This window comes from Anomaloglossus baeobatrachus, chromosome 9, assembly GCF_048569485.1.
Source record: "Anomaloglossus baeobatrachus isolate aAnoBae1 chromosome 9, aAnoBae1.hap1, whole genome shotgun sequence".
NCBI classification, from domain to species: Eukaryota; Metazoa; Chordata; class Amphibia; order Anura; family Aromobatidae; genus Anomaloglossus; species Anomaloglossus baeobatrachus.
Window position 1 is genome coordinate 32,804,419 of NC_134361.1, and position 13,269 is coordinate 32,817,687.

The following is a 13,269-nucleotide window of genomic DNA, read 5'->3' on the forward strand; positions in this document are numbered from 1 at the left end:
ACGGACAATCTCCCTTACCAAATCCCCTTTTACTGTGGAGCCTGGGATCACAGACCGGGTCACGCCACCGTGATACCCACAGAAGTGACCTCGTGGCCCGGATCTGAGTAACCCCTGGTCCCCGGGTGTCACATTTTGGCGTCACGAACAGGATCGAACCCATCCAGTTACCTGGAGGAAGTGCGCCTTGTTCTGGACTGTCAGCGGTGTTCCGCTGCAAAAATTTTGAAGGTCGCCATCTTTGCCGCCATTTTGGGCGCGAAAATCTCCCGCCCAGCGCCTTCTTCCCCAAGCGGTGGACGCGAAAAAGAGGCTCCGCCCCCTGAGAACGCGGGCGGAAGTGAAGCTCCGGAGGACCGGAAGCGAAAAGAAAACTTTAAAAGTTGCTAGAAGGACTGCTCCCGAGTACCAAGGGGGAGCAGGAGGAAGGAACCGCAGTTTATGTGACCAGGACTGTAAAGGCAGGGACGCCAGGACTTTGCCTAATTCCGTTCCTGGACAAGCAGTAGCCGCAACCCCGATGACATCTTACCCGGCTCCGGCAGTCCGCCCAGCCGCCACGGTGATGACGTCGGCTCCGGCAGTCCGCCCGGCCGCAACGGAGGTGGCACCCAATTGGAAGTCTGCCCCAGATGTGGCGCCAGCCACTCCCAGGTACCCCGTCACGGCTGCGGAGCAGCCGGATTGCACCTGCAGAGAGGAGGAGCAGGCCAGTGAGAGATAGAGCCCTCGGCAGTTAGCGAGGCTGGTTGTAGCCGGCGCCGAGGGCATCCAAGTGGGCCTGGCTTCTGAGCAGGAAGCAGAGCACGGAACCCGTGCCCCGTACTGGGAGTGGCGGCAGCAGCAGTGGTAGTGGAGCATGGACGGCTACCCACAAGTTAAAAAGTTGACTGTTTTATGGACTGTCACCCCTGTTGAACGCCCTCAAGTTCAGGAGGAGGCCATCTGCTCCGCAGGTGTGGGGTGGCAGAACAGTTTAAAGTTCTAGAAAACGTACCTCCCGATGTGGGAAGATGTATGAATGTAATGTGTTGATTTTTCCTTTTTTCAGTTTCAATAAATGGTGGTGTCCAGACGGCCCGAGGACGGGCCGTGTTTTACCAAGGGGGTGTGTGACGCCCTGGCAAAGCCAGGTTGTCACAGAAAGAGTTAATCCTCCTTGGTAACCTGATCCCACACCGGTGCAGCAGGGCAAACCACATCCCCCAGGGTAAGAGAAAAGCAGAGCAGAGGGGAGGGGCTGGAGCAGACTGTGTGGAGAGACAGACAGAAGAGGAGTCTGGAGTTGTAGCTCCCAGGCTGATAGTGAAGCGTGCTCCGAAAGGGCCGGGATAGGCTGTTAGTGAGGAAGGGGCCAGAGGTAGCCGGGGCAGGGTAGTGGCCCACCGGTACCTAGGGTGACCCGGATCACTGCAGGGGAGTGGACTCCCCGTTCCCGGCTGAGGAGAAAGAGGAAGAGAGTGGAGAGAAAGGCACCTGGCTGCAGGGAAAGAACAGGAGCTCCTGCACCGTGTGTGGGACACTAACAACCCCGTACCGAAGGCTGCGGACACCGGCAATTCCTAGTTTACCAGTGACGCTGTGTGAAATACTTGTGAGTACGCCCGTGAACGCGGGCACCGCACCGCAGCACTGCGCCCTGCTCCCTGCTTATCCCCGAACGGGCCCCGGGGACCAACTACCCCTACCCACGGAGGGGTTAACATCCAAAGCTGCATCCCAACACCGTTCCCGGGAGTCCCGCACCTTCATCGCAGCGGTGGTGTCCACCATCACCACAACCCGTGGGTGGCGTCACGGACAATCTCCCTTACCAAATCCCCTTTTACTGTGGAGCCTGGGATCACAGACCGGGTCACGCCACCGTGATACCCACAGAAGTGACCTCGTGGCCCGGATCTGAGTAACCCCTGGTCCCCGGGCGTCACACAGGCATACCAGGAAGTAGGAAGTAGAGGTACTGGAAGACACAGGCAGACAGGATGCCAGGAAACAGGCAGGAGAGATACTGGAAGACACAGGTAAACAGAACCGGGAAGCAGGTAGCAGATGTACTGGAATTTACAGGTAGACAGGATACCAGGATGCAGCTAACAGCGGTACTAGAGGCCACAGGTAGAGAGGATACCAGGACCAGGTAGCAGAGATACTGGACTACACAGGGAGACAAGATATCAGGAAACAGGTAGCAGTGGTACTGAAAGGCACAGGTGGAGAGGATACTTGGAAGCAGATAGCAGAGGTACTGGAAGCCACAGGCAGACAGGATACCAAGAAGCAGGTAGCAGAGGTACTGGAAGACATAGGAAGACAGGAGACCAGAAAGCAGGTAGCAGAGGTACTGGAAGACATAGGAAGACAGGAGACCAGGAAGCAGAGGTACTGGAAGCTACAGGTTGGCAGGATACCAGGACGCAGGTAGCAGGGATAATGGACGCCACAGCCAGACAGGATACCAGGAAGCAGGTAGCAGAGATAAAGGAGACCACAGGCAGACAGGAAGCCAGCAATCAGGTAGCAGAGTTACTGGAAGCCGCAGGTAGACAGGAGACCAGGAAGCAGGTAGCAGATATAACGGAGAACACAGGCAGACAGAACCCAGTAACACTAAAAGTCTTAATTCCCAGACACAGGTGTATGTCTTTGTGAGACTTATATTGGCCCAGACAGATGATCACATGGGAGGACACTGAGCCACCTGCAAAGCCAATGTGGATCACAACACACAGTTCAGAGGACTGCGGTGGAGGAAACAAAGTCCGAATCTGAAACAACCGCGGGACTTTTGCACTTTTTGCATGAAGTATCTCCATATACCTACTAATACTCCTTAAAGGGAACCTGTATCACCTCTCAAGGTAACATGAAAGGAATCTAATTCAGACAAATAGTCTCCCACTGTGCAAGCACGCCGAAACAGCGGCCTACAGGTGGATATCTGGTTTGGCTAATATTCTATTTCAAGGCTACTTTTTAGGTCGGAAAGTTACTTGCATGGCGACTTTGATGAGGTTAACCTGAAAGCAGACTTTTCTCTAACTTTTCTTTTCTTCCGCACCTTTGTTATTATTATCTCATTGTGCTTCCTGAATGCGCCGCGCTTCTGAAAATAATTGTGTTCCGATGAAATATTAATAGTCCTGCATTTGCAGTAGCCGGGGCTAACCATCAAACATGTGCTTTAGGGGTTTTTTTAACCGTTCTTTTATTTATAATTCATAGGTGCGCTAGAGGAGCACTAAATATGTCTTACACTGATGCTCCATACTGAACCGTAAAGATTTTTTGTTTAACCATGTCAATAGGGCACATGGGATCCTCCACACTCGAGCAATTAAACTCTGTGTGTTAGTGTGCAATTATAGCAGGGTCACCAAGAAAGGTGCAAGCCCGTCCAATAATGGTTTAGATGATGTAAAATCCATCTGGGTGCCAGTGAGAAAATAAAGCTTCTCAGCTCTTATAAACAGAGTGATTCTGAAAAACCTGGGATTGTACCGCACAACTCCGGACTTCCATGGATGTAAGTACCAGGGTAGCAGGTCCAACAAGGAAGGGGGCATTCTGCACTCAGATATAACATTCAACAGCACACAGACCAGCACAGCGATAAACTATAGTCGGCATGGTAGACAGATTCCACTATCTTAAAAAGGCGGGAAGCAAATGTGTCGCCCAGGGATAAGGGGTACTCAGATCCGGGCCAAGGGGTCACTTCTGTAGGTATCATGGTGGCGTGACCCAGTCTGTGATCCCAGGCACCACAACAAAAAGGGGGATATGTAAAGGGAGATTGTCCATGGCGCCACCCGTGGGTTGCGGTGATGAGATGGTGGTACCGCCGCTGCCTCTGGGGACCGTGCCCGGGACTGATGGTGTGGGGCAGCACGGTGGAATCCCCTCCACGGGTAGGGGAGGTGTAGTCCCGGGGCCCAGTGGGAGTTGTGGTGGTGGCAGGGATTGCAGGGAGCAGGAAACTCACAGTTCGGTTGTCTTGGTGTTGGATGAAGCTAGGCTGATGTGTGTGGTCATGAAACACAAAGTCCTTTGTAAACCAACTTGCTGGTGACCGGGAGCCTTTTGGAGGGGTGTGCTGGTCCAACACACAGTGCAATGAGCAGGAGCCCTCTTTTGTTGCACTCTACCTTGTAGTCTGTTTAGCTCCTCTGGTTGGAATGGGGGAAGTCCACTTCTCTGCACTATTCCGGTACAGCCACTACCCTGCCCCGGTCCACTTTGGATCCCCTCCTAGTGCCTGACCTGTTCCCGCAGTCCAGGGCCTCCAACCCCTGACAGCTCTGCAACTTTCTCTGCAGCCCAGGAGACACACTCCTGACTTCTCTGCTGCTCTCCTCCGACTGACTGAACTCCTCCCCTGCTGCTCTTTTCAGCTCCTCACTGGGGGGGAGGGGCGGCTGCTCATATGCACCATGTGGGTGTGTGTGTGTGTGTGTGTAATTCCAAGGAGGAAGCGATTCCTGTACCCTTGGTGGGGGGTACAGTCATCTGTGACTGTGACTCACACAAACGTGATAGGTTTCCAGAAACATGTGATCCTAGAGGTGAGATGTCTTGCTAACCTGACCATGAATGAGCACACAACTGGACGACACCCGAGCCTGCCTGTGTAACTCAGAAACACTAGAGAAACCATAATGTGGACTGTCAGAATCAGTAGTGTGAACAGCGTCTGATGCCGCCATGACAATCGGTGATTTTTGAGCAAAACCCCTTGTGACAATCGCACCTGGACCGATGTTATGCATTGTACATGTCCAATTTTAATCCTCGGACCTCTAGGCCTGAAGAGAAAAGTCACAATATGCATGATTTGGCTCCAAATATCATGTCCCATTCGACTATTCAAGTCTATGGGTCTGTGAAAAAAATTGGACTGCACTCAGATAACATCCGCATGTAGTCTTCTTTTCCCCCCATAGCTGAAACATTGGTTGAGTCTGGAAAAAAAAGTGTGGGAAAAGGAAGGAGGAAGTCGGTGTGTCTAAGGCAGGATTGAGATAGTATTGTGTGTCGCGAGAGATAACAAGAGAGGAGCCTGCCGTTGGGAGAGACTTGAAGATTACGGTGTTGAAAGAGTTACGGCACTGGCGTGGGAACCTTACCGCAAGTGGTCGTTGAGTAACCCTTGAGTGCAATGGTGTGAATACCGAACCAAGTAGAAGACATCCCCAAACGAGGAGTCGGGAGAGAGGCCAGGTCGCGACAGAGGATTAGTTCCTTTGCCCCACTTGAAGAAGTGCATGCCGATGAATACACTGGGACCGAAACCCCAATAATTGGACTGATTCCCTTGCAGCAGTACCGTGAGTCCATATCATTCTGCGCACTTTGTAAGCTTAGTGTAGGCCTCACTAAACACTGACGGCAATCCGTGTGGCCCTGTTTCTGCGATCTCATCTTGTGTGTCGTATTTGTACTCTGCACTGCGGTGGTCTGTCGGCCATTGCTACATGACCACAGCCTTATAATGTTGTATTAAGTAGAGGCTTTGCTGAATTTTTCCAGTAAATTAGATTTGCATTGAATCAAATTGCTGCAAATTACAACACTGCAAAGCCTTCAATTTTCCTGACAACACTTGTAACTGTCCCGGATGTATCATGGCTGGCTGACATTCCTTTGGTAGCACGTGTTGTTATCTGACAGATCCCTGTTTCTGCAGAAGTGGACTATAGGACCCTAGGAAACTTTTAGTTTTGTCTCTCAGTTACCAGCCTTTCACTTCCTTTATAAACCTCACCCTGGAGGTATTTGGGTGCGGTTTATAGTTTGCTCCTGACTGAGCTGTGGAGAAGTCATCTTCTGTTGCTCTAGACTTCTGTGGTTGCTGCAGCTCAGATAAGTATTGTCTTTGCTATCTACCAGGGCTCTGGTGATTGCAGTTGTGTTTCCCCTGTTTTGTTCCCTTGTGTCTTCCATTAGTGATAGTGGTGTTGACGAAGAGCTTATACTCTCCATCCTTACTTAGAGCCCATTTGCCAGGGTAAAATAGGGCCCCAAGTATTCCAGCTCGGCGACAGGTACAGAACCTGTATAGGGTCTGTGAGGGCAGTGAGGGTGAGCAGGGGTCACCACTTTCCTCTTTCCCTAATGATAGGGCATTCCTTTCCTCTTCTATTTGTGTTGTCCTATTCGGCCGGTATAGCCTCTTGCCCCTGCCGTGACAGTAATACTCCGAGGTCTCATAGAACGGTGCAGACAGGACTGTGCTGAACACTTTTTAATCTCTTTCACGCCAACACAACCTCGGTCACTTTGGATTATACATATTAAATATCCGTCACTTGAATATCTAACTCTTTTTCCTAATTGTATTTTTATCAAGTAGGGATTTTTTTCTTCCAAGACTGTCCGACCAGTTTTATTATCTCGTCCGTGTTACCATCTCTGGACGCTGTAAAGTGATAATTTGCCTGATCAGGAACAGAATAAAGACCTAAACATCAGTAATGCTGTCAGGATCGGCACTCTTATAATTTAATAAAGAGGCTCCGCGGGATAACGTGGGAGATGAGGAGTTCTAATTGGAGAGCCGTGTCACCACTTAGTGAATCTTCTCCATTATCTTGTCAAACACTAATGTGGAGGCCGATGTCTGTATAATTATACCCTCCGAGTGAAAACCGAAGCTCCGTGTATTCCTATCATGCTCCAATAAATAATGTACAATGGATCGGTGTGTACTTTGTCAACACCATGCGGTGGGGCTCCTTGACTCGCGTAAACAGGAGATGTCATATAAGTCAGTTTCTTAAGTGATACTGCGCAACCTTTCCATCACGGTACATATTGAATACACTCAAAAGCCGCTGATTGCGATTTTATGGCAGCCAAGAGTCCTCGAAAATGTACAATAAGTACCAGTTTCGGAGATGTCTTCCACCATTGTTTTGAAAGAGGATCCGAGAGCTGAGAGACAAAAGATGTTGTTGAGCATGATAATTATATCGAGGCTTTTGATGCTGCTGATTGACACTATGTTTATGCCCAAACCTGTTTTAGATCCTATTCTGGAAGAAAATAAAATTATTACCCCTACAAGGGAGCTACGTCCAATGGAAGCACAACCGATGGATGCTTTTCCTATAGGACGCCATACTTAGCTGTTTTGTTACAGAGTGTCAGTCTACCCCTAAAGCCGCATTACCGGCATCTCCATCGTCTCTACCTTGATAGGTGGTAATTACCCCTCGTCAGTGCACAGTACTGTCTGACAGTGTGTAGATGGCTGTTTGACTTGGCATATATCTTTAGTCGTGTAGCGAGGCTCATTACGGTGCAGCCGTCATTTTTGGCGACTTGTCAGAAAAAGCTACAAACCAAAGAATATAACAATACAAGGTAAGCTCCATGGTATAAGAAAACATTGAATATGTGAAATGTAAAACTACATTACTGCTATGTAAAATGTTCTTATAAAAAAATTGACTAATTCGTGCGTGCTCACCAACCCCAACAAGGCGACCTTTCTTTTGATGGGACCCTAATCATTCCTTTCTGGCCAAACACCAATGATGATTAAAAAAAAGCCTCAGCTAAAAAAAGTTGGTATTCAACATCTCTAAAAGTCATTACATAGTGAGCTAACGACTGTTTTTTATTAACATTGGATTCACATTATGGGCGGCACGGTGGTTTAGTGGTTAGTCCTGTTGATTTGCAGCACTGGGGTCTTTATTTCAAATCCCACCAAAGATGACATCTGCAAGGAGTTTGTATGTTCTAATAGTGTTTGCGTGGATTTCCTCCAGGTTCTCTGGTTTTCTCCTACACTCAAAAGACAAACTGATTGAGAATTTAGATTTTGAGCTCCAATGGGGACAGTGGTGATAACGTTTGCAAAGCGAAGTGGAATTAATAGAGCATCTGGAAGTATACTGAGTCTAATGAAGACCCAAGCTCTAGAGGAACCCAAGGACTGAACATCGAATACATCACCAGAGGAACTCAAAGACCAAACACAGAATACTTTGCTAGAGGAACTCAAAGACCAAACGCTAAATACATCACTAGAGGTACGCAAAGACCAAACACTGAATACGTCGCCAGAGGAACCCAAGGACTGAACATCGAATACATTAATAGAGGAACTCAAAGACCAAACACAAATACATCGCTAGAGGAACGCAAAGACTAAACACTGAATACTTTGCTAGAAGAACTCAAAGACCAAACAGTGAATACGTCGCCAGAGGAACCCAAGGACTGACATCGAATACATCGATAGAGGAACTCAAAGACCAAACACAAATACATCGCTAGAGGAACGCAAAGACCAAACACTGAATACATCACTAGAGGAATGCAAAGACCAAACACTAAATACATCGCTAGAGGAACCAAACGACTGAGCATTGAAAACATTGATAGAGAAACTCAAAGGCCAAACACAAAATACATTGCCAGAGGAACCCAAGTACCAAATATATTGCAAGAGGAACTCAAAGACCAAACACAGAATACAACACTAGAGGAACCCGAGGACTGAACACCGAATACATCGCTAGAGGAACTGGAAGACCAAACACCGAATTCATCGCTAGAGGATCTTGAAGACCAACTACCGTATACATCACTAGAGGAACTTGAAGACCAAACACTGAATACCTCGCCAGAGGAACCCAAGGATCGAACACCAAATATTATCACCAGAGGAGGACCACACTATGTGGTCAAGCACCAAAGCCAGAACACTGAGCATCATTACTAGAGAAGGACCAGACTGCATGGTCAAGCACCAAAGATTGGACACCGGGGACCTGAAACTGGAGAATGAACATTTGCTCCAGTGCAGCAATCAAGTGAGCTGGGCCGTTACTTCCCATCTTAACATATGGAACCATGGAAGACCACCACAAATCATTGGTAAAAGGTGACAAGAGCATTGGCAACTAATCTAGCCGCCATCCCCTTACTAACCATCAACACTAGAAGTAGCCGAGGGGGTGAACTAACATCCTGTGCACCGCGAACCCAGCCGGAGAACTAGCTATCCTAAACGAAGGAAAGATGAATAACTCTCTGCCTCAGAAAATAGATAAAGAATAGCAAGCTCCCAAGATTAAAAGACTGCGGTGATATAGGAAAAACACAATACACAGATAAATGACAGGATTAGCAAAAGGTGAGGCCCCCGCTGACTAAAATAGGAAAGGACAGGAAAGGGGCTGATGGTGGCCAGAGAAAAACCCTGCAAAATTCCAAATTCCTGATAGTACAAAAAGGCCCTCAGATCGCACGATCTGAACTCCGTCCTATACCAGGTGCCCTTGTCATACCAATGAACAGAAAACAAGAATCATTACAAATTCAAAAAGCCACAAACACATGGACATAAAGGAGCTATATTCCAAACATAACTGCAGGGAGTTTCCCAGCTAAGCAATTGAAAGGGAAGATCCCTGCATGCAAATAAACTGAAAACAACCACAGCAAATGACAAACTCAGATAAGAGTAAAAGAACCAAACAACAAATAAAGAGCAAGCACTTATCTGAGGTAGATGTGGTGTGGAGCAGAATGAAGCAGGCTGGTGAACAAAGAACAACTGACATCCGGCATAGCCTGCTATCAGACCAGGATTTAAATAAGCAGAGAGTTAGCAATGGAAACGCCCATTGCTCAACACACCTGGTCTATGTCCAAACCATTCCTGGCCACAAGAGGGAGCCTCACAGCAGCCAAAGCATAACTGACATTCACAACATGGTACTAAGAGAGAGTAACAAATTACTAAAGCCAGACTTGTGATGTAGTGAGGCGCATCGCAATTTTTACAAGCTTAGCTTACTGTTAACATAGATATACGGTACCTATTTAGAGTTTAAGTTCACTGGTTTAATTATATTCCGTGACTACTACAAGGACTGGAATTGGGTTATTATTAAGGGAATTTGTTCACCAACACTTTCAGTGATTGTATGCAACTGATCAGTGGATTGTAACTGTGATTATTGCCAAAAGTATTAAGATTTGCTTGGCCTTTCATTTCTGCACTGCCTTTCTGTTACCCATTCCTTTCCCATCTCCCTGTTCCCGCATAATAAAAACCCATTGAAGTCACCACTGAGTCGTCTCTTTTGCATGTTCCATCCCTGTTTACAGTAGTATTTTTTTTTCACTGTCCCTATATTTGGGAGTTTGTTGCTATACAGATAACATTGATGATGTTTATGCCCCCATGGAGCATTGTGTTAGCTGCAATCAATAAAAAAGTACTTTCTGTGTCAGAAAATCATCAGTAAATGCATTGCAGGAAATTGACCTCTGCTGCGTTCGTTACTCGCTCCTCGGACTCAGGACTCATTATAAAATCTTCCAATAACACATTGCAAAAAACAATTAAGTGCGATAATACTTAACAAGCAAGTAGATAGCAGTGGATAGATAGATCGATTGTGAAATGGGCAATTGGTATATGGTGGGTGATTGGTCTCCTTAAAGAGCTTTTTCTTTAAGATAACCCCTTAGGTCATTTCTACCCTTCTATTTGTCTGATAGAACCTGGCTAAAGGCTACTTTACACGCTGCGATATCGGTCCCGATATCGCTAGGGTGGGTACCCGCCCCCATCTGTTGTGCGACACGGGCAAATCGCTGCCCGTGCCGCACAACATCGCGCAGACGCGTCACACATACTTACCTGCCCGGCGACGTCGCTGTGACCGGCGAACCGCCTCCTTTCTAAGGGGGCGGGCCGTGCGGCGTCACAGCGACGTCACTGAGCGGCCGACCAATAGCAGCAGAGTGGCGGAGATGAGCGGCCGGAACATCCCGCCCACCTCCTTCCTTCCTCATAGCGGCCGGGAGGCAGGTAAGGAGAGGTTCCTCGTTCCTGCGGTGTCACACATAGCGATGTGTGCTGCCGCAGGAGCGACGAACTACATCGTTACTGCTGCAGTAACGATAATCGAGAATGGACCCCCATGTCACCGATGAGCGATTTTGCACATTTTTGCAACGATGCAAAATCGCTCATCGGTGTCACACGCAGCAACATCACTAATGCGGCCGGATGTGCGTCACGAATTCCGTGACCCCAACGACTCCGCATTAGCGATGTTGCAGCGTGTAAAGCGTCCCTTAGTCCGAGATTGTGCTATATGGCCAATCATGCACGCTAGGGGGTTCTCATTTAATACATTTCCTAAATTCGCTTTGGTTTCTGTACTACCCCAAAATGATACCACCAAAAAATACACCGTGGACAGCAAAAAAGTCCTCATATAGCTATATACAAGTCGGGAGAAAGCAGTGGGTCCTTAAAGAGAATATCAACTACTTGGACAACCTCTACTCATTCCCCTTGTTTGCCCCCTTAAATAAATAAATAATAATAATAATATATAATATAATAATAAAAAAAATAAATAAGCCTGTACTCACCTCCGGTGCGGCCACTGTTCCAGCGATATCTGAAATCGCCAAGGGACTTTGTTTTGACAAAGAGCCCCGTGACCAATCAGCATCCGGCGTCTGTCTCCTCACCTTTGGATATCTGAGCAGGATGCGAGTGCAGCGCTGACTTCCTGCTCAAATGTCTGAAGGCGGGAAAAGGAAGCTGGCACTGATTAATCGCATGGCTCGTGTGTAACAACAAGGCCCTGGGAACGCGACACCTTGTAAAAGTGACAACCCTTTGACTATTTAGGCATTGTACGGTGGTATAATTTGAACATTATATGGTAGCACTATTTAGGATTGTAGACACTTGTTCAAAAAGTTCATAGGTACCTTTGAGAATAGCTTGTACGGTTTTAACACATATCTGTACATAGAAAGGTTTGACAATGGATTTTTAGATGCACCAGTTGCATTTTACACATAGATGGAGAGAGACAATCCGCTTTAATTAAGATCTGTAATAAAACTTGTTGACTAATCTGTATGTCATTATGAGAGTCTTAAATCTTTTTGAACATTTAAGTGTTTTTAGCATTTTTCATCCATAACCTTTAAATATCAGTGAACACTCGGCCGTGTTATCTCTTGTGTACACTTTGCTTTTCCGAAATTATTTTAACTGAATATTAAATTCCTGCAAAAAAATGCAACTGAACCGGCAGCATTCATCTGATGAGGAGGTTTATCACAAAGAACACAGTAATATAAGCATGGATCCCGAGCTTCATTCTAATATTGATATCTAAGGCTCTGGCCACATCTGTATTCTGCTTTCCTTAATAAATGGAAACATCAACACCGTGGCACAAAATGGACTCTAGTGGTGCACAATGGACTCTAGTAGCGCATAATGGACTCTAGTGGGGCACAATGGACTCTAGTGGGACACAATGGACTCTAGTGGGGCACAATGGACTCTAGTAGCGCATAATGGACTCTAGTGGGGCACAATGGACTCTAGTGGGACACAATGAACTCTAGTGGGGCACAATGGACTCTAGTGGGGCACAATGGACTCTAGTGGCGCACAATGGACTCTAGTGGCGAACAATGGACTCTAGTGGCGCACAATGGACTCTAGTGGCGCACAATGGACTCTAGTGGCGCACAATGAACTCTAGTGGCGCACAATTGACTCTAGTGGTGCCCAATGGACTCTAGGGGCGCACAATGGACTCTAGTGGCGCATAATGGACTCTAGTGGCGCACAATGAACTCTAGTGGTGCACAATGAACTCTAGTGGCGCACAATGGACTCTAGTGGCGCACAATGGACTCTAGTGGTGCACAATGAACTCTATTGGTGCACAATGGACTCTAGTGGCGCACAATGGACTCTAGTGGCGCACAATGGACTCTAGTGGCGCACAATGGACTCTGGTGGGCACAATGGACTCTAGTGGCGCACAATGGGCTCTAGTGGCGAACAATGGAATCTAGTGGTGCACATTGGACTCTAGTGGCGCACAATGGACTCTAGTGGGCACAATGGACTCTAGTGGCACACAATGGACTCTAGTGGCGCACAATGGACTCTAGTGGCGCACAATGGACTCTAGTGGCGCACAATGGGCTCTAGTGGCGCACAATGGACTCTAGTGGTGCACAATGAACTCTAGTGGTGCACAATGGACTCTAGTGGCGCACAATGGACTCTAGTGGCGCACAATGGACTCTAGTGGTGCACAATGGACTCTAGTGGGCACAATGGACTCTAGTGGCGCACAATGGGCTCTAGTGGCGAACAATGGAATCTAGTGGTGCACATTGGACTCTAGTGGCGCACAATGGACTCTAGTGGCGCACAATGGACTCTAGTGGCGCACAATGGACTCTAGTGGAGCA